The sequence below is a fragment of the Protopterus annectens genome, chromosome 8.part0, assembly GCF_019279795.1.
Source record: "Protopterus annectens isolate FY-2018-M chromosome 8.part0, PAN1.0, whole genome shotgun sequence".
NCBI classification, from domain to species: Eukaryota; Metazoa; Chordata; order Ceratodontiformes; family Protopteridae; genus Protopterus; species Protopterus annectens.
Window position 1 is genome coordinate 1,311,750,994 of NC_056741.1, and position 22,028 is coordinate 1,311,773,021.

The window sequence follows — 22,028 nt, forward strand, 5'->3', positions numbered from 1 at the left end:
TTGTGTATCTGTGTCCTTTCAATTCTTTGTTAAACAGCTGATTACAGTCTGTTTCCTGAAAGTGCTGAGATCCCATAGGCACATGAAGTACTGAAGGCTTGATTTCTATGTGAAGGTGGCCTTTTCTTGATTATTATGTGCTTGTGAGGCATTGAAAGTTTAGGACTGATTTTGCTACTTGTGCTAGACTTGATCCTCTTTTCCTATATATTTTGTGGAGCATGTCAGAGCTGAACATGAATGCAGAATGTGGTTTATGGATGACATTGTTGTCTTTGATATCTTCTCGTGAGGTGAATGTTTGAGGGTGCCATGCATGTAATAGTCCAGTGGAAAAGGTTCATGTTTGAACATCCACTGACTCGCCTGTATTACCTAAATAATATTAAGATGGAAGAAAGGGGATTATAAGTAGATGGAAGGAGGAAAGATTAATTGGTATATTGAGCACTAACATCACATGTATAGTGTTAGATTTTCTAAAAGCAACAGCTGTATATTTCCCCCTTTGATTGCCTGTTTTCCTGCATATTATCTCACCTTGTTGTATTTGCTGATGAATTCTGCACAGAGCAGCATTAACACTGCTCTACATTATTTATATTACATTTACTGAAATGTTTCTGAGATATCACTGCAGGGATTGACAAAATGCTATGTGTTTGACGAGGAATTTCATCAGTTTTATGCAGTTGCTTCATACATCCAGATATGTCAGTAGTCCATGACTTGCTGCTGATTAATAATTCTGTGCTCAGCTTTTCAATTGATTGTGTCATGTAGTAGTATGTATGGGAAGTAAGGGATTTCAACATTGGGTTAGAGCAGTCAAGTTTCTTGAAGATCAATTGGTCATAACATTCAGTTCAAATCTATAACTTGTCAAATAAAATAAGGCTGCTAGCCAGGAGGTGAAAGGTCTGATTTCAAGGGTAATATTTTCTGATAGAGTCCCTACTTTTTACTGCTCTTTTATTTCTCTATGCTGTTCTTTTGTCTCTTTCCTTCTCTGAGAAGTATCCCATAATTTCTTCTAGAGCTGTCATTTTTGAGATCCCGTATTCTGTTGTTGCCTCATCTACAAGTGAATCCTAACACACCTGTGTGTGCTACCTCTCCTGTTAAATGATTAAACAGTCTAAAACTATGAGCCTGCAGGTACCATTATAACTCGCTACTTCTACTCCAGCAAAGGTGTTTTAAAAATTACTCCCACTCCATCTTTTATTTTGAAGAACCTATAGTAACAAGTCTCTGATTTCAAGGGCCAGTGCCTTTCCTTTTGTATTTATAAATTGCATAAATTGCATACTGTATTATAATTAATTTAAATAATGTCATTTAACTGTAAATTATAAAATGTAAAATGTTACATTGCTTAAATGTTTGACATTAAGCAAGTCATATAACCAGAAACCGATCCTAAGCTAAGTCTGAAAAAGGTCCATGGAGATCAGTGCTGTACCCAGGAAAACAAATACAAATAAAATAAACAATTCATCTTTCTTACTGATCCCTATTTCTTCAACTGCCAACACTAAACTTTTTATTTCTTGACATGTGTCCCTACAGTTAGTAGCATTTATGGCTGAACAACAATGACCAAGGTTATGTATAAATAAAATGTTTTGTAAATGCAGAGTAGCATGTCTACGGTTGGGGCTGATGAACCTGCTTCATAATAATTTGTGTACCTATTGTCTGATCAGTACATTACATGTTAAACAATGCAACAGATATGTCAAAAGTTTGAAGAAACCAGCTAGACAGTTACAGACATGTTAAAGTATGCAGCCTTAAAAATTGCTATGTATTAACAATTCTGCTGTTGATTTTAGCTTACCTATGTGATTTCACTTGTCCCATTGGCTAAGTGGATGTAATGTCACTGTCTCTTTCACTACAACATATTGTATTATATTGTATGAGCTGGCAGTGTATTTTCCAGGGTTTTTTCCTCTGTTCTTTATTGTGATGTGACCGTGAAATTGACGTATAAACTTTGGGGCGAGGCTTGTCCCCCCACAACAAGGGTACAGTAGAGCTTTCCCCCTGCAGAAAAAGATTTTTCTGTGTTTTTTTAGAGTTATTTGGCTCACCATTTTAATTATGCAATTTGCAGTGAACGGTGAGCTGAAAAAAATCATTCTTCACATTTGCATAGAAGAAACCTTTGATTTACATGGAAGGAATCTTTTGGTCTGGTGTAGCTCCACTGGTAAGCCTGAAAAACACTGATATTCTTATAGCAGATTATGGGTTACTTCAAAATGTATGCCTTTTGATCAATCACATGAAGAAATATCAAACGGCTCAAAAGTTATTGCCATTTTACTGGCTAAATATTTAAATTTATTTCTCACTGAAGTCTTAAAATTCTAGCAGATATAAAATTTGCTGTTGATTGCCCTCATAAATGCTGTGTTATTTATTTCATTTATTTGACATTTAATTTTATTTATTGTGATAATTCAGTATGTCCTTCCTTTTCTCATGGTGGCTGAGCCTTGCTTCGTTCACCTTGCTGCGCTCGGCTCACTCGCGCTCCCCTACCCTGTCCCCCAATTCCCACCTGCCCCCACTACTTACTACATTTATTCTAATCCCCAATAACCTGACCACTCCCTACAGCCACTGGCCTGCAACCACCCTAACCACACCCCTAATTTACCACTTGCATCCAAATACAACAAACCCAAACTATGCAGGCCTAACTTTCATCTCTCCTACTAACCCTCCGAACTCCAACCTACATTACATTCTTACACTCAAACACACCACTACCACACAACACATACCTTCACATCTGTTATTACACACATAAGGTTTCCTATAACCCCCTCTTTATTTAGTGACAACACAATACTATTTTTACGTAACAAGTATGTTTCACTATTCTACACTAGAAAAACATCAAATAAACTCCACATAGATATTCTACGAACTACCAACCTTCAACTTTCATTAAAGAAATACCTCCTTACCTCAAGGGATATTCACCGAAATCCAGGGCCAAGCAACAATATATCCCCAAACACACTGCAGATCTACTCATCATCAATCTTAACTCTCGCAGTATATCAAACAAACTTCCTCACTTACACGCATTCATAACTCATTACTCCCCCGACATCCTGAGACCTGGCTAAAACTCTGCACACAAAATGAAGAAAGTCTCCCTCCAGCATATAATATCCTACAGCTAGATAGAACAGGAAAGAAGGGTAGGAGCGTTGCAATTGTCTATAAAAAATACAATCTCTCTCCAACCTCTACTAACTCCTCTACCTAAATTTAATACTGCTGAGATCGTAGGCTCTGCCCTACTGTTAAATAAGAAAAAGACCATCAATATTCTCTGCGCATATATCCCTCCACGTAATAACGCTCCAATAATTGAGGAAATTCTGCAATGGTCAAAAGATAATCTCCCACAGGAAACTATTGTATTAGGTGACCTAAACACTGACTGGCTAGCCTGTAACTCTAAAAACCCCAGTAATCACATCAGCCTATATGTATTTTCTCAACTCATTCAAGGACCAACTAGAGCAGGCAAAAATCCCATAAGGAATGTATACTAGACTGGACATTAGTAAATTACTCTGAACATAATTACCAAGTAGGTAGTCTACCTGACGGATGTAGTAACCATCTCCCTACTTTCCTTCTATGAAAACGTACTAACCTACCCAAACCTACAGTCTATAGACAAGTCAGAAACAATCGCAATGTTAACCCTCTAGAACTCAACACTATATTAAAAAAATTGTAACTGGGAACCACTACACAGCCTTGACCTAGACCAAGCAGTGGACTATTTTAATAGTACTCTTATTAACATCCTTGATTCAGTTGCCCCAGTAAGAAAAAGTAGAGCTAAGCAACACTATGCTCCTTGGCTTACTAAATCCACTAGAGCACTATTAAAAACCAGAGACAAGGCATGGAAAACCTGGAAGAAAGATAACACTAGTCTATCCAAACAAAACTATCAACACCTTACGAATCAGGTAAAAAAAAACAAACAAAGCTTGATAAACAGAACTACTTTCTAGATATACAAATTAAGCACTCCAATAACCCCCAAAAGTTCTGGCATACAATAAACTATCTACTAAAACCTGGTAAAACCTCCACACCAGCTCCCACCTCCACCTCTACCAAAACAGATAGTGATACAGCCTCCAATTTAATCACCACTTTATTGAATCCATTAAATCACTATCAACTCAACTTTACAAAAATAGCAACTCATCCATACCAACTCCTAAGAACTCACCTCCCTTTACATTCTCTCCTGTCCCAGCCTCAACAATAAAATAATACCTCTTAAAACTTAAACCACTACTCTTGCAGCAGATGGTATACCTGCTCATTTCCTAAAAATGGCTGCTGACTCTCTATCCTACCCAGTCTCAATCTTAATCAACCGCTCCGTACAGGAATCCCACATCCCTCAGCTATGGAAAATCTCTTACATTATTCCCCTTCATAAGGGTGAGAATGCCTATGATTTCTCTATCACCCCATAGCCATTCTGTCTCCTTTATCAAAGATACTTGAGAAATGCATACACTCTCAGGTCATGCATTTCCCAGACTCTAACAATATCTTCTCCTCTACACAACATGGTTTCCGTCCACACCACAGCACAACTTCAGCCCTTCTCTCTTTCACAAACCTGGTTACATAGAAATAACAACAGATTTGTATCTGCTATATTCCTGGACCTCTCCAAAGCATTTGACATGGTTTCCCACTCCTTTCTAATAGATACTCTTACCTCTCTATCCTTTGCCCCTGACACTTTTGCATGGTTTAAAAACTATCTGTCAGACCAACAAGCTGTCCAGTGGCAAGGAGTTATATCATCTTTACTCCCAACTACCACTGGTGTATCTCAAGGTTCCATGCTGGGTCCACTCCTCTTTTCTATCTTTACCAATAATCTACATACCTCTACTCTACTCTACAGGCTTCACTCATACAGTATGCAGATGATTCCACCCTGATCTGCTCCGCCCCAAATCTCACCACCCTACAGCATATTGACCAGGAATCTTTTACCTCCGTAGAAGGGTGGATCACAGATATTCAACTTATCTTAAATCCCAAAAAAACAAAACTACTTCTGTTTACCCCAAACAAATCAAAAACTACTCCACTCTCCTTCTCTATCTCCTCCTATAATGAAACTGTCATTTCACCCTCTCTCCACACCAAGCTGCTTGGCGTTGAAATAGATAACCTACACTTTGACATCCATATCTCTCAAACTATTAAAAAGGTACACAAAAAAATGGAGTCCCTATACAGACAAAAAGACTTTCTATCAGATCAAGCTCGGGTCACCCTAGCTCAAACCCACCTTCTTTCCACACTCATGTATGCAGCACCTATTCTCATCTATGTAAGAAAATCTGACCTGTAGAAACTTGAGTCATGTTATAACAAAAATCGTCAAGTTTGCAAAAAATTCCCTCTTTAGAACACACCATTGTATACCTCTTAGGCAACTTCATTGGCTTGAACTCCCACAGTTATTAACCTACCACCAACTAGTCATAGCTTATCCTCCTCTTCTTCTTCTTCTTCTTCTTTCGGCTTTCCACGGTTAGGGGTCGCCACAGCAGATCACCTGTCCGCCCATGATTGGCAGTGGAGTTTTACAATGTCGAGTTGCCAGCCCGGCACCCAACCTTCCACAGAAGGCACACACTCACACCTAAGGCTAATTTAGAGTGTCCAGTCCACCTACTGCATGTCTTTGGGATGTGGGAGAAAACCGGAGCACCCGGAGGAAACCCACACGGCCACAGGGAGGACATGCAGACTCCGCACAGAAGGCACCCCAGCCGAGGATCGAACCAGAGAACCTCTTGCTGTGAGGCGACAATGCTAATCACTGCACCACCGTGGCCGCCCCAACTAGTAATAGCTTATAACAACCTAAAATATCCTGAAAAAACTCCAGCCCTTAGGGAACTACTGACTAACTACATTCCAAATCGACCACTCCGCTCTGCCAACAAATCACTCCTCTCTATATCCACAGCCAACAACACAGCAGGCAAAGCTGTATTTTCTCACAGTATAGCAGAAAGTTGGAATAACCTCCCTCCCTCAGTGACTTCTGCACCTAATACCGAACAATTCAAAAACTCCCTTAAGACTCATCTTATTAGCTCTTGGCTATGTCCATGTGTTACTTAATCCTAGTGTATGCTACCACCATCTTTTGCTCTTCTCTCCAATTATCAGACCCTCTGTAAAAATGGAAGTAACAAATGGTATCCCTTGACATTTGGAAATGTTGTTGTTATCTCTGTCTGTATATTTTGATGACTAACAATGTTCACTTGTATATATTGCTGATATGATCTTTCTTTGCGTTCTGTTTTATTATGCACAAAATACTGCTCAATAACAAAGTTTTTACTTTACATTATGTATTATTATCATTGTCTGTTGTATTAATTAAGTGGAGCTTTTCTCCCTGGGTCTCCACTGTAAATGGACCTCGTCCAGTCAGACCACCCCGGTTAACAAACGCAAAATAAAAAAAAAAAATATATATATATATATACATATTACACAAATTGTAAACAGTTGCATTAAAAATGGACATACATTTCAGAAAAATAAAATTAAAATGAATGAAGCAGTTTGATAATCTTAAGCAGAGAAGGACTTTTCATCTGGTAATGGGAAACACATTTATAATACTGTATATTGAAGATTATGTGCAGTTGATCAACGGTGCCTAGCAACAGAAGATGGACAGTTATGTACTGAATTAATAATTCTTTCAAATAAAAGGTCTACGTATATTTAATAATGAATTGTACAAAACAGAATTATATCCCTGACATAAACATCTGTCTTTCTTAATGGAGATAAGGGTTTAAATGAAGAAGCAGCAAGCATGCTGATATAAATCAGTATAAACATTCACTTTTCTATAACCGTGACTGTCATTCACAAAAATAGATTAATAATTACATTTAAGAGAGCAACTACATATATACATATATAACTTAATATGTACAGCTAACATTATATAAATACACTACCTGAAAATAAACAGATTTACATTTATTGTCACCATTAGTTACTAAGTTTATGAACTTAGTTACTTATTCCAACAATTTATAGTCATTTGTTATGCATGTATAGAAAGGCTGTATGTTTTGATTTGTTTTCTGAGTGTAAAATAGGCTTTTACCAATAATTCAGTTTTGCAAAATTACTAAATCACATTGAGTGTGCACAACCTCATTAAGGAAACTTACAAGAAGTACTTTATCAACTGCAAATATGACAACTACTGAATGCCTGCAGAATGTATTATTTGCTCAAGAGAAACAAGTAAAAACAGCTTGGCCCCAACATGAAACCCTGAGAAGAACCATACTAACTGGTAAAAATAAATCTAATTAAATTCTTCTGTCATTGTAATGCATCAGAAAAATACATTTTCCGAGTGTCAAATTGCCTATCTGTATAGTAACTAATTAGGTCATCATTTGACTATTGTGCAGCTGCCTTCCTGTACTACCTTATCCATGTGTGCTAACCATAATAACCATAAACTGCCCTAGCCTAATTACAGCCCTGCATGTTACCTTAAGAAACACTCGGACACAACAGTAAAACTGTCCCTTAACTTAACCCTAAAGGTCAATCACTAACCTACACCAAAATTACCCTTCTGTCAAAAACCCTAACCTACAAATGTGCATACACATACTGCAAAAACTTGTAAATACTCACTCACCATTTTTGGCAAGATGGACTTTGAGTAGCTGAACATTCGATAAAATAAATGTTCAACTGAAAGGACCTGCACCTAATGTTGTTGACAAAATGAACAGTAAACAAAGTTAACTGCTAGGATACTTGAAAGAAAGAAAATAAAAGCTAAATTGCATTGGCATCTGAATGGAATGAGAGTTTTCAACAGATTGTTGTATCTTTCGGCTTTTTCCTGTTAGGGGTCGCCACAGCGGAACTTCAGTCTGCTAATGATTGGCAGTAGATTTTTACATACCAAGTTGCCAGCCCTGATGCACAACCTTCAGCGAAGGTACGTCCATTCATGCATGTCTCCACACAGAAGACGCTTTAGCTGAGAAACGAACAGGAGTCTTACTGTGAGGCGACGACGCTATCTCAGCACCACCACCGCACCATAGAGTTTGCAACAGATCATTACAAAAATAAACTCCTTCAATTAAACTAACACTTCAAAAACTGTGTCATCAGTCAAACAGCATACTTTCATCCCATTGTATTAATTGCTGCTCTAATATTTTAATATATGCTATTTTTACATTCTTAAGTATTTGTTTTACCAAGAAATGCTCTTTTGGAGTGTTGCATGGGACAATACCTCTTGTGTACTACAGGCAGTTTGCAGTTATAGTGCTCCCACTTTGCTGGTGGAAACTCCTCCCTTCTGTCTCGGTTGATCAGCCACATAAACAAGCTGGTGATTTAAAGTTCTGGTTTCTAGTAGTTAAAATGAATAAATCTTCCTCTGTAATTACCACTGCATCAGTTCGTCTTTAACCTGAAAATGCTTATATGTAGATTCCCTTCTACTGGTACTTGATGCTACTATGGTTGCTTGCTTACACTCCTGCTGTTTTATGAACATTTCTTTTTCTTGAACCACCAGGGAATGAGGAAGACGTTTTGACTCTGCCAAGACCGGGACCTTGACATATTAGCAAGTTTTATTTAAAAAAAAAAAACAGAAAATTAAAAGGCAACTTTGGCACTTCTAGGGAATTTGGAGTGCTACTGCTATCCTCTTGTCACTCCCTATTGCCTTAACTTTTTACCATAGTAAAAAACTTTTCATGTCATTGAGATAATTCTAAACTGATTGTGGTGTGAGATGAAATCCTTGTGTGCCACAGCAAGGATATTTCAACCAAATGGTGTGCTGCTTTTAATTATTGCTGCATGTGAACAGTGTTTAATGTAGTCATCTGAAATGTTCAGGGAGTGGGCATGTAGTACAGACAATGATGTTTGGCAACACACCCGTCTTTTCTCATGTTGTTACTAGGCTGATTCTATGTATCTTCCCATATACAGTTGCTGTCCAGTACTGTAATATCTGAAGATGTATCATTTAAAGCAGTTAGTGTTTTGGTATACCATTAATGGCTCTTGTATTTCTCATGTTTAGGTCTCCAATATGACATGTAGGATATAGTGACTTTTTATTTACTATACTCTTTAACAGGACTACAGTTAAATGTTAACTTGAGATGTTATACAATTTAGTACTTAGAAATGTTTGTAGTTGCTATAAATACAGGCCAAAAAGCCTTATTTTTCTTCTGAGATAGGTATTTGGAGTTCTAGATTTCATTTTTTTCTAATTGTGAACTTAATTCTATACAAAGTAGCAGAGCACAAATACAATTAAGTATGTTCTGCATAAAAATATATAAAAACAACTATCCCTGGTGTTCTACAATTAATTCACACACAAACAAATTCCCACAATTCATTGCACCAATACAGATAACTATAGTGGTGTTTTCATAAACTATTTCCAGTGAGTGTTGGCTTAGTTTAAAAATTACCAGGCTACAATTCTTACCACACTTTTCGGCCACAAAACCAGGACCGAAACACTAAAGGTGGAGGAGTGTCCATATTCACCAAGGATATTCACAACTCCAGGCTAGTTGCCCAACACAATGCATCTGAAATTCTCCAGGTGCAACTAACACTAGGTAAGACTGCAATCCAGATTGTAGCTTGCTACAGATCCCCATCCATGCCCCAAGATTCTCACTACACCTTTCTAAACATACTGGAAAATATTAAGATACATCCAAACACCCTAATACTGGGTGATTTCAACTACCCTGCCATTAATTGGGAAAACTACTCTGGTACCAACTCCTTTTCCCAACGGTTCTTGGAATTCATAAATTCCAACGCCCTGGATCAACTAATCCATTGTCCCACCAGGGGCTCCAATATCCTAGACCTGGTCATTACCAACATGGGAGATAGATGCTCCACACCAGTGGTCACCCCCTCATTGGTCAGGTCTGACCATAAGCAAATCACCCTTGACATCCACATCCCACCCCCACCCCACCCCCAGTAAGGAAACCTCCTTAAAAAACTTCTCCAAGGCCAACTTCAAGCTACTATAGTCAGAAGTGACAAACTTCAAAACACCCACGCAGACGGGATCTGGAAGTTCGACTGCAGAATCCTACACTAAGGCACTGTATGAGCACATCCACTCGTGCGTGAATCGTGCCATCCCAAATAGAACCAAGATGCTCTTCTCCAAAAAAAGGAAGCCAATCTGGTGGTCCCCTGCTATAAACAAACTATACAACAGAAGGAAGAAACTATTGCAAAAAAGAGGAAAATCTCTGGATGCAAAAAACTCCCTCACCAGCCTCAGTAAGAAGCTGAGATCCCTCATAAAATCCTCAAAAGCTAGTTACGCAAATAAAATTGCCAAAGATTCCAAAGACAACCACAAGGCATTCTATATTTATGTCAAGAATCTAAATGGCAATGCTCAGATCTGCTCTGAGTTACAACAGAATGGCATTAAATATACTGATCCCAAGGATATTGCCAATATCCTGGCAGATCAATTTAGTGCCAGCTTCACCCCACTCTCACCCCCTAAAGGGCCCATCTCAATACCAAAAGATTGCCAAATTTCGATAATCATGGCCTCACAGGTAGAAACCGCACTCTCCAAAGCTAAGAATACAGCATCCATGGGACCAGATGACATCCCAGGCTGTGTACTACATGAACTACAAAATGAACTGGCACCTCACCTAAGTGTCATGTTTAATCATAGCCTCACCACAGGCTTCGTGCCCACTGAGTGGCGCACAGCTACAGTTATCCCACTGCATAAGGGAGGATCCACCTTGGATCCTGAGAACTACCATCCCATCAGTCTGACAAGCCTGATTTGCAAGGGCATGGAACGCATTATCATGGAACTTATAAACAAAGACATTGGTAACCTTAAAGCACTAGACCCCACCCAGTTTGGGTTTGCGAAGGGCCGATCTTGTCTCCTGAATCTGATTGTCTTCTTTGAATCAGTCTCCAGAGCTGTGGACGAGGGTAAGGCAGTCCACACAGCCTAGCTGGACCTCGCCAAGGCCTTTGACACCATCCCCCACTCTGGAATCATAGATAAACTTACTCAGCTGGGCATAAATCCCTACATCACTCAATGGGTTGCTAACTGGCTTACTGACAGAACCCAGACAGTAAAAGTAGCCGACTCCAAATCCAGCTCCAGATAAGTGACAAGTGGAGTACCTCAGGGTTTAGTCCTGGGACCACTCTTGTTTGGCATCTACTTCTCTGAAGTACAGGCCAACACTAAGGGACTCTGGCTAACAAAGTTTGCAGATGACTGCAAACTGGGAGCCATTATTGAATCCCCAAATGATGTGGATATTCTACAAAAGGGCCTTACAGAAACAGATGCCTGGTGCCAGAGCCATGGGCTCAAGCTTAATGCCAAGAAATGTATAGTTATCTCCTTTGGAAAAAAACATGTACCCATGAATTACCACTAAACATCAAAAGTGTGATGAGAGACTTAGGGACACAGGTGGACAGTAGTCTCACATTCGATAACCACATTGCCGTAACAGTCATGAAATCCTTCTATGTGGCACACCTCATCACTAAGGGCTTTTCATCTGTAAAAAAGGAGGTCATTGTCCCACTGTACTCATCCCTCATTAGACCCATTATAGAGTATAATGCCCCATTTGGTATGTACCTCACAAGACATCTGCAACAGCTGGAAAGGCCACAGAAATATCTCACTAAAAGAATCACAGGCCTAAAGCAGATGCCATATGCTGACCGTCTAAAAAAACTCCAGCTTTACTCTGTGGCATATTGTCTACTCAGAGGTGATCTCTGCTTAACATACAAGGCCATGTCAAACCCTGAGCATTGGACATGTTCCACTTAAGGAAATCCCAATCCCTCAGAGCCACACGCTCCAGGGATCTAAACCTTATCATCACAATGAACAAAACATGCTGGAGGGATAGGTTCCTGACCCAGAGACTCCCCATACTCTGGAATAGACTGCCCATACATGTCAAGCAGAGCACCTCATTGGCCCTCTTCAAAAGGAACCTTGATGATTGGATGGGAGATAGGAAATTCACCCCGGGGATCATGTCAGTCACCCTGCTAGACAGGGGCCTGGAGAAGTAAACATTGTGGGAAGAAATATCCAGGGAATTGTTATGGCTAGGCTTGCATAGGCCCTAGGGCAGATAGCCTAGTACCAACCTATGAACCTATGGATTGTTGCCTATTGGCCCCCATTGTCTACTGTAGCCCTCCGTTCATTATTTTACCAGTGCTGTAGAAATGGTGTACTCCGGTATCATTTCTTCACATCACATTCAATAAATGTGCTTCTTTTATATGATGAAGTACACATGATGTTTATATTCATTCAGATAAAAGAAATTTAGTATTACCACCCCCCCCCCATAGTAGTACCTCACATCTGTGGCCTGTACAGGTCATCATTCCAGTTCATTCAGTTACAGCTATCTTTTATGGAGATAGCATATGTTTTAATAAAAATGAAGGATGGAAGAAATCCTTTCCATTATACCTGCTGTGAGACTTCACTCAGTGCAGAAAATGAGACTAGCTCAGTGCAGTATAATGCCTTTGTACTTACGGCAGGTTAGTTATTTCCTGTGTAATACTGCATAAGTGTTAAATATCTAGTTCTCTACAGTAACAAAATGTGTGTGCATTTATCCCAGTACCTCATGTGAATTGTACTTAACACACAACGGTCAAGGTGGAAAGGTAGGCTGATGTAGCTTAACATTCATTCTTTGCTATAAAACACTGTTTTCTTTCTCACTCCTTAACTACTGTACCTTGCTTTTTTATATTACTTCACAGTTGATATGTATAGAGACCACAGTGGGTACACATTTTACACTTAAGCTTACATACAGCTTTTACAAATGCACTGAATTAAATAATTGCCTGATAAAGACTTGCATATATTAACACACAGTCCACACAACAGTTGCATATTTAGTTTGACAAGGGAATAGTATACATTGTATCACTAAACTAGTATTATGTTGTGGTGTGAGAATACAAGAACATGTTAAAACCATCTTATTTTAAATTTAAAGCTGACAAAGTTGCTCTTAACCTACACGGTATGTAGATTCTGTCTTCTTTTATGACCAAAACATGAGCTGCTATAAAAACAGGGAAATGTTATACAAGAGTGCATTATTCCAAAGGGGGGGAATCAAAACATTGCACGCTATGGGGATGCATCCTGACAGACTTTAAAGTCTAGTAAGTAACTTGCTGTTACTTGTATATAATACCTGCGTACAGTGTACATTCCACATACTACTCCCTTCTGTTGTGCAGATTTGTTTTGCATAGGATTGCATTATATTTGAAACTAGCACACTGTAAAACATTATGCTTAAGGTGGTATTCAAAGACGTCTACTGAGTACCATGATCCTGCTGTCATTGATCCAGTGTGGCGTCTCTTTTGAACTTGGAGGGCTCTCTCCATTTTAATAAGACCACCATGTAAATACACACTGGTGAGATGCAGGATCACAGTGTGCTAACCAGATTGCCACTCCTGCAGCTGTTCTGTGCTACAATATGAAAGATTTTGATAGGTTCACCCTTAAGGACTTCTCATAAATGACATTATTGCTGTGGGTTTGGTATATCAATAAACAGCTAGGGAGCAGATCTTAACCCCTGTTCTAAGGGGTCATGAAAATATGAGACTGGGCAATACAACCAAACTACATGCCACGAGAGGCCAGCACTTAGCAGACAGACTGTGTTAGAGTCTCTTGAGGTCCTCCATGTGTTCCCTCAATCATTCATTAACTCACAAGCTCTTTTTTATATGGGGTATCCTTGCTGTGGCCTATTTGCATACCTAACTTATTAGAGAGAAGTTATTACTATAATTGGAGGGTCTATATTAGTTCGCCAAAGTTACTCTTCAGTGAACACACATTTATTGACCCTTATTCAGTGAAAATCACTTCTGTGTTTCACTGAATACTCCCAGGGTAAAGAAATACTTGCCCCACTGCAAAACTTTATCCTTTTCTCCACTGTAGTATAGTCTTGGAGTTGGTATATATAGTTAGGGGGGTATTGGGGGGGAAGCACCCCACTTGGGTGGGTTAGATTTAGTAGATTTGGGTCCGTTGTGCTGCGGGGCAAGTATTTCTTTGCCTTTGAAGTATTCAGCAAATCACAGAAGTGATTTTCGCTGAATACGGGTCAATGAATGTGTGTTCGCAGAAGAGTGACTTCGGCGAACTAATATAGACCCATAAACTCCTAAAAATTATGGTTCAGCAAGACAGTTAATAAGAGTAACTCAGCAACTGTTTGTATTTCCACACAAAAATGTTTTAATAAATAATTCTTCTTAAAACTGGTAAAAAAGCATGAAACAGCACAAAAGAATTATCAAAGTAAAATCACATCATAAAACCAATACATAAATAGCCCTCAGGTACCCCGCCCGCCCATAATGAATATTAATAAAGTTTTGTTTCATTAACACATTCCATTCAAACAAATTTTTGTAACATTACCATTTAAAAGGACATTAAAATACATATCTATATTGTCTCCAATAATCATTTAACAACCTTCACTATACACCATTATTTAAATATATACCTTATTTTAACATAAATCATTTTAAATAATATATGAAATATAAAACAATGAAAAAGGAGACAACTTACTACAAACTATGTAACTATACAGCTGTACATTAAATACTAAGATTACTAAAATACCCCAATGTTTTAACCGTTTTCACCTTACAAGACCTCATGTTTAACATAATATTCCCAAAGTGACATTATATTACCTAAGTAGTGACTTTAGTTTTAAAAAGGATGATATAGATAAGCCATCATTTAAACCCGGCCATTGGGCAGCATTCACCTTTAATTGCCATAAAGTCTCCTGTCTCTCTAATCTAAGTGACCGTGGTCTACCTCTTAAATCTGTATCTAAGACTTCAATAACTGTAAACTTAAATGAATGACCTTCAAATTCGTTACAATGTCTTGCTAAGGTATTTGTTTCCTTCTTTTGCCTAATATCTCTCAAATGCTCATAAATCTGACATCTTGGCTTTCTCTCGGTTTTTCCTATATAAAAACCTGGACAAAGCGAGCAGAAGGCACAATACAACACTTTTTTTGTTTGACAGGTGCATTTGTTATTTAACTTCTCACCCCATTTATATTAAATGAGAAACCCTCCTTTATGTAACTACAATAGTTACAAGCACCACATTTCTTCATAGAGCCCCCCTGCACTCCTTAACCCGGGGTTCTCCAACATACTGTACATTAATGTATACAAGCAATTATTTGAATTGGTTTTAAAGAATAATTATATATTATATGGAGAGGATTATTACATACAGGTTCAAGGTGTAGCCATGGAGTCATCATGTGGGAGTTTGTATGCTAATATGGTTATGCTCCAATGGGAGAGGAAATAATATAGCAATAATCCACGCCTGGGTGTGGGTAATGCTGAATTTACCCACGGTTGGTGTGGTTTGGTCACGAGGGCGAAGCAAATGTTCTTTGTATGTTTCTTTTACATCATATTATATGCTGTTTTTTATATATTGCCTTGAATGAAATTTTGGGCTTTTTGAGTGTATTTGCATTTTGAATGTACTTGTTCTTTTAATTCATTAAACTAATTAATTGGTCATAGTCATGTGACACAGGATTCAAGGCTTTTAAAGTTTGGGATGATTTTTTTTGTAATCTTTGGTCTGAGGAAGCAACCAGGGCTGGTTGCGAAAGCGCTTACCTACAATAAAGAGCATTGGATTTATACTGGATTTTACAGTGGTTTTTGCTCCTTCAGTGTGGTTTTAGCAGTATTAGGAGTTTACGTTTTTTCCTGGACATTTGCCTTGGTGTGTTTACTCCTATACTTCATAACTGGGCTTCTCCTTCTCTTTTTTACTGTGCTTTGGATATAGTTCATAATGGAAGAATGGATAATTTTCAGTCTGCCATTATTACCTCTTTTAACAAAGCTAGCAGTCAAATTAATGACATTTTGTTTAATAATTGGACTATTATAACAATGTGTAATGACATTAGACAATGCCTTGGGGATAAACCCATGATTGTGTATAGGAAAGGCAGGTGCCTTAAGAGTATGTTAGAGAACCCCAGGGTAAGGAATGCAGTGGGCTCTATGAAGAAATATGGTGCTTGTAACTATTGTAGTTACATAAAGGAGGGTTCCTCATTCAATATAAATGGGGTGAGTAGTAAGTTAAATAATAAATGCACCTGCCAAACCGAAAAAGTGGTATATTGTGCCTTCTGCTCGGTTTGTCCTGGTTTTTATATAGGAAAGACAGAGAGACAGCTAAGATGTCAGATTTTTGAGCATTTGAGAGATATTAGGCAAAAGAAGGAAACAAATGCTTTAGCAAGACATTGTAATGAATTTGAAGGTCATTCATTTAAGTTTATAGTTATTGAAGTCTTAGATACAGATTTAAGAGGTAGACCATGGTCACTTAGATTAGAGAGACAGGAGACTTTATGGCAATTAAAGGTGAATGCTTTTCATTATTTTATATTTCATATATTATGTAATGATTTTATGTTAAAAATAAAGTATATTTAAATAATGGTGTATAGTGAAGGTTGTTAAATGATTATTGGAGACAATATAGATATGTATTTTAATCTTTTAAATGGTAATGCTACACAAACAGTTGCTGAGTTACTCTTATTGCTGAACTGTCTTGCTGTACCATCATTTTTGGGAGTTTGTGTGTGTTCTTTTTTGTGTTTAAATTAATATACATTTCTTCTGATATTGACTTTATTTCAGAAAGCCATACTGTGCAAGGCAAGAATCCCATCTCATAAATGTTGCTGACCTCTGCAAATCTGGTCCTCACTGCTTTCTTTTTTTTTGTTGTTGTGAAAACCCTCTGGCTTCCAGTTCCACTAGTGGTCAATGACCTTTCTTTCTTTCTTTGCATTAGTAGTCCAGGTAATCTCATTTTTCCAGAAACTGAAGACTTGAAAGACATAGAAGGATAAGTGAACTTGTTTCTTTGTATGGCCCACTGGTAGGGGCTTTGTCCCTCTGAAATGTTAGATTTAGGACTGAGATACTCCTGTCTAATTTCATCTAGCAACAATTTGCAGTTTTCAACACAGGCTAAATTCTTCATCCCACACACACACACACACACACTCACTTTAGCCCTACCAAGCCAAACTAGCAACAGTTAAATGATAGCATGGGTCAAACAGTTTCACTGATAGACTGCCTCTTGCCCAAGAATAACAGATATTTTAATGTATACCTCAGATGTCTGATTTGTAATCAAATGAATAAATAAATAATTACACAAACACATTCAGAGATATGCCCTTCAATCAAAGTCACTTGACTGTGTACACCACAGATGTTTTATGATCAAAAGATTAAATAAATAGATAATAGCTACAGTATTGTAGTTCACAAATGACCACTATGGGTGAAGATTTGTTGCTGTTGGTTATAGAAAGAATCATTCCTGCAGTCTTCCAGGATATAATTTTATTGTTGTAGTGAGGTTTAGATCCGTGGGCGTGTGGCCCCGGATGAGGCATCAATTTTGGGTTGGACATGGCCTTGTATGTCAGGCAGAGATTACCTCTGAGTAGGCGGTATGCAACCGAGTACAGCTGGAGTTTCTTCAGTCAAGCTGCATAGGGCATCTGTTTGAGGCCAGTGATCCTCTTGGTTTGGTACTTCTATGGTCTTTCCAGCTGTTGCATGTGTCTTGTAAGGTACATCCCAAATGGGGTGTTGTACTCTATGATGGGTCTTGTGAGTAATGAGTAGAGGGCCACAATGACCTCTTTTGATCTAGATGCGAACCCTTTTGTGATTAGGTGGGCCACGTAGAAGGATTTTCTAACCACTTTGGCAATGTGATTATCAAAGGTGAGATTACTATCTACTTGGGTCCCCAGATCCCTTATTACGTCTTCCATATTTAGGGGACTACCACCTATGTGGTAGTTTGTGGGTACTTTGTTTTTTCCAAAGGGGATGACTATGCACTTTTTGGCATTTAGCTTGAGGCCATGATTTTGACACCAGGTATCCGTCTCAGTGAGACCCTTTTGGAGGATGTCTGTGTCAGCCAGAGAGTCAATTATAGCCCCTAGTTTGCAGTCATCTGTGAACTTGGTCAGCCATAGTCCTCCTGTGCTTGACTGTACCTCTGAGAAGTATATGCCGAACAGGAGGGGTCCTAAGACTGAGCCCTGGGGAACACCACTTGTAACCGGTTTAGAGAAGGACCTAGCTCCCGCAACTCTCACCATGTGGGTTCTGTCCATGAGCCAGTTGGCAGCCCATCTTGTGATGTAGGGGTTTATGTTCAGGCTGGTGAGCTTGTGTATAATACCAGAATGGGGAATGGTGTCGGAGGCCTTAGCGAGGTCTAGATAGGCTGTGTGTACCACCTTTCCCTCGTCTATAGCCTTGGTAACTGTCTCAAAGAATTCCACCAGGTTTAGGAGGCATGATCTGCCCTTAACAAACCCGAACTGGGTAGGGTCCAGTGTTTGGAGGTTCCCAATGTCTCTGTTAACGAGTTCTATGATGATGCACTCCATAGCCTTGCAGAACAAGCTAGTCAGATGATAGTACTCTGGTGCATGTTAATGAATGACATTTGTAGTAAGTAAATGGCATGCAGACTTCAAAATTAAATCAATTTCAGGATGGTTTCTTGAAGCAAAAAAAATGTTAACATTCAGAGAATTTTGGTGTCTGTTTTACTTCATCAAACAGATTTCAAATGTATAATTTCAGAGCAGTTTCTTGTACTGTTTTTCAAATGGCTTGAGAAGATTGTGCTGTGATACACCTAGCTCCCATGAAGTCAAACAGAATGTTCAGTGGCTTTGAGAAAATAAGTAGAATATATTTCACGAAGCTCTCTGTTGATATTCACAGCATAGCAGTTTCTGGAAATGGCATGAATGATTTAAAACCTTTGCAGTCAGTTTGCCGCAGTTATGTACATATTCTAAGCTCCCTTCCCAAGTACTGGCATGTAATATAGGGGATTGGATTGTATGTTTATCAAAGTGTTAGACTGATGCAATTTATGATAGTGATAATGGAAAGAAAAATAGTTAAGAGCATGAAAAGCACGTATTATGTAAGTTAGGGAACTTTCCAGCCGCTATTGTTTCTGTATAAAAATGCTTCTGTCCAGCACATTGCACTGAGCACCCCAACTTCCTACTGAAAATGGTTGAATAATGGAAGACCTACTGTACCCCTCACAGATATTAAGATGACCAGAACAGCAGAACTGGTATCAGATTTTTAGCTTGAACCATCTTGGCTAATTTATGGAGATGATGTTTCAAAGAGTTTAACCCATGATATTAGCAATCAGTTGGGTTACAGCTGCATAAATGTCCCTGGAGTTACTACAGAGTGTTGTAGTACAAAATATAAGGGTACATCAAGGAAGATGTGTCACAAGCTTGAAATGTTTTATAGGCTATGAATATGGTATAAAGTGATTATTGAGACTATTGTAGTCTATATTACATCCTAGGTAAGAGATGCTGCCCCTTTTTAAGCAATCGTAGTTGTACCCTTCAGGCAATCCTATGTGGAGAAAGCAGTAAGCAGGTGCGTTGGTTTCATGGGTCTGTGGAGCTACAAGGCCATCATTCTAGTGAGGATCTCTTGGATTCCTTTCTGTATCTCTGTGACATGCTGTGTCCTTACTGACAGCAGAAGCACTTCGGTTTTGACCTATAGGATATGCAGACCCTAGCCCTAATACCACCACTATGCAGCATTCTCCTTCCTTAATTGCATTATCTACCAAAAGTTTGATTTGTGAAAATGGACTACATGTGCCATTTTTGTATTCTGGGAAGTATTTTGCCAGTTCTAGAAAACTGAAGGCTGGAGGGAGAGCCATCTAAGCCCAAGAAAACAGCTCCCGCCATTTTCACTGAGAATTTGAAACTGACCGGGTTTGAACTCAACTACAGTTGATCATCAGAATATTTTATAGGAGCAACAGTTTTGGCAGAGTAGGGCTGATTGCTTAAGCAAACTGCAAATGAATCCACAAAGAGTTACCTAGACTTACTCCTGAGTACATGCAGGAATTAGTATAATTCTTGGACATTTCTCCAAGCTGTTTCTAGGTTAGACAAGCTGTGAGTTTGGAGCATGTGAAGGAATTTGATTTTTGTAGATTGAATGGATGCTTTGCATTTGTTAAGCTTCCTGTATATTTAGAATTGTTAAGGGTATTAGTATGTCAGTAGTTAAACCTTGCTGAATTGTTTTCTAATACCAGAAGTTTTATACCTGGCATGATTCGATCAGACAAATTTCTTTAACCCCAAGTTTCCTTAAAGTAGCATGTGTTTAATAATATAGCAATAACCCATGCCTGGGTGTGGGTAATGCTGGATTTACCCATGGTTGGTGTGGCCAAACAAAGACAACCATGGGTAAATACAGCATTACCCACACCCAGAAGTGGGTTATTGCTATTATACAATTACATTATTTAAGAAAAAAATTAATTACTTTTCTTAAAAAATGGCATTGTATAATGCCTCCTTGCTGCCCTTCCGCAGCTGTCTGGTATTCTGCAGCAGGTCTGATGTACTGCGCATGCGTATGCTTATGCAGTACATCAGAGCTGTGGGTGGAAGCAACGGAGAAAGCAAGATCTCCATTGCTTTTTACAAAGTGTCTTGCTATGTTAAATGAGTTTAACATAGCAAGACAGCTTTAAAAATGCAACGGAGAAAGGAAGATCTCAGTTACTTTTTTTAAAGCCGTCTCACTATGTTAAACTCCTTTAACATAGTGAGACAGTGTCTAAAAAGAACGGAGATCTTGAGTTCTCCGTTGCTGTAAAAAAAGACTTATACTAATGGAAAAAGTCTAGGCGACCGGACCTTTTTCCATTAGTATAAGTCTGATTTACAATGTGCACGCTGACCAATCAGCGTGCACGTTTTGGAATATTTATTGGGGGTCATTGTATAATAGATGTTTCTCTTTGTTCTATCCTGTGAGTAAACTTCCTTGACGGATTGTAAATATTGTTTTTACTATAAATAAGTTGTTGCATTTTCAGCAACTGTGACAACACGATTTTGTAAAGAAATAATCTCCATGTAAGAAATATAATTTGTTTATGAATAGCTTTTATTGAAATAAGTTGTCAAATAACAACATTAACCTGGAATTAGCAACATATGTTCATGCTTCATATGAAGATCATGGCAACCTACTGAAATGCTGTGACTCCAAATGCCGTGTCCCAACATGATAAAAAAAGACTGAGAATGTAGAAGAGTGAATATGAATATTGAATATAGATCTTCTCCTTTAAAAATGTCTTCTGTTCTGAGGAATGTCAGTCTCAGACTCACTGTATGCAAGTCAGTATTACTAGCCATTTGGCCTCCACATGTTGGATCATGGCAAAGCAGGTCTTAAGATATCAAATGGTTACTAAACATTGTAATTAACACCGTAATTATAGCATGTAAAGAAGTAGACCATAAAGTTCCAATACTGATTTCCAATCTTTTTTGAGAATAATTCTCTTACCCTGTAACAGGTTATATTTGTTTATTATACACTGCACTTTTTGAATGTTCATTCAGAAAATTTTTGGACATACTTATCCCCCTCCATTTTGCCAAAAGTAACTTATGGGTAAATAATAACTTTACTCAGTTTTCAACTCATTTTTATTCCAACCCTGATTTTTTTCTACCCACAGGAAAAACATGCCCGTGACATCCTTCTAAAAAATATGTTGCCAACCTGCACAAACTGCTTTCCAACATAGCTCAGCCCTAGGACGTGAACAAA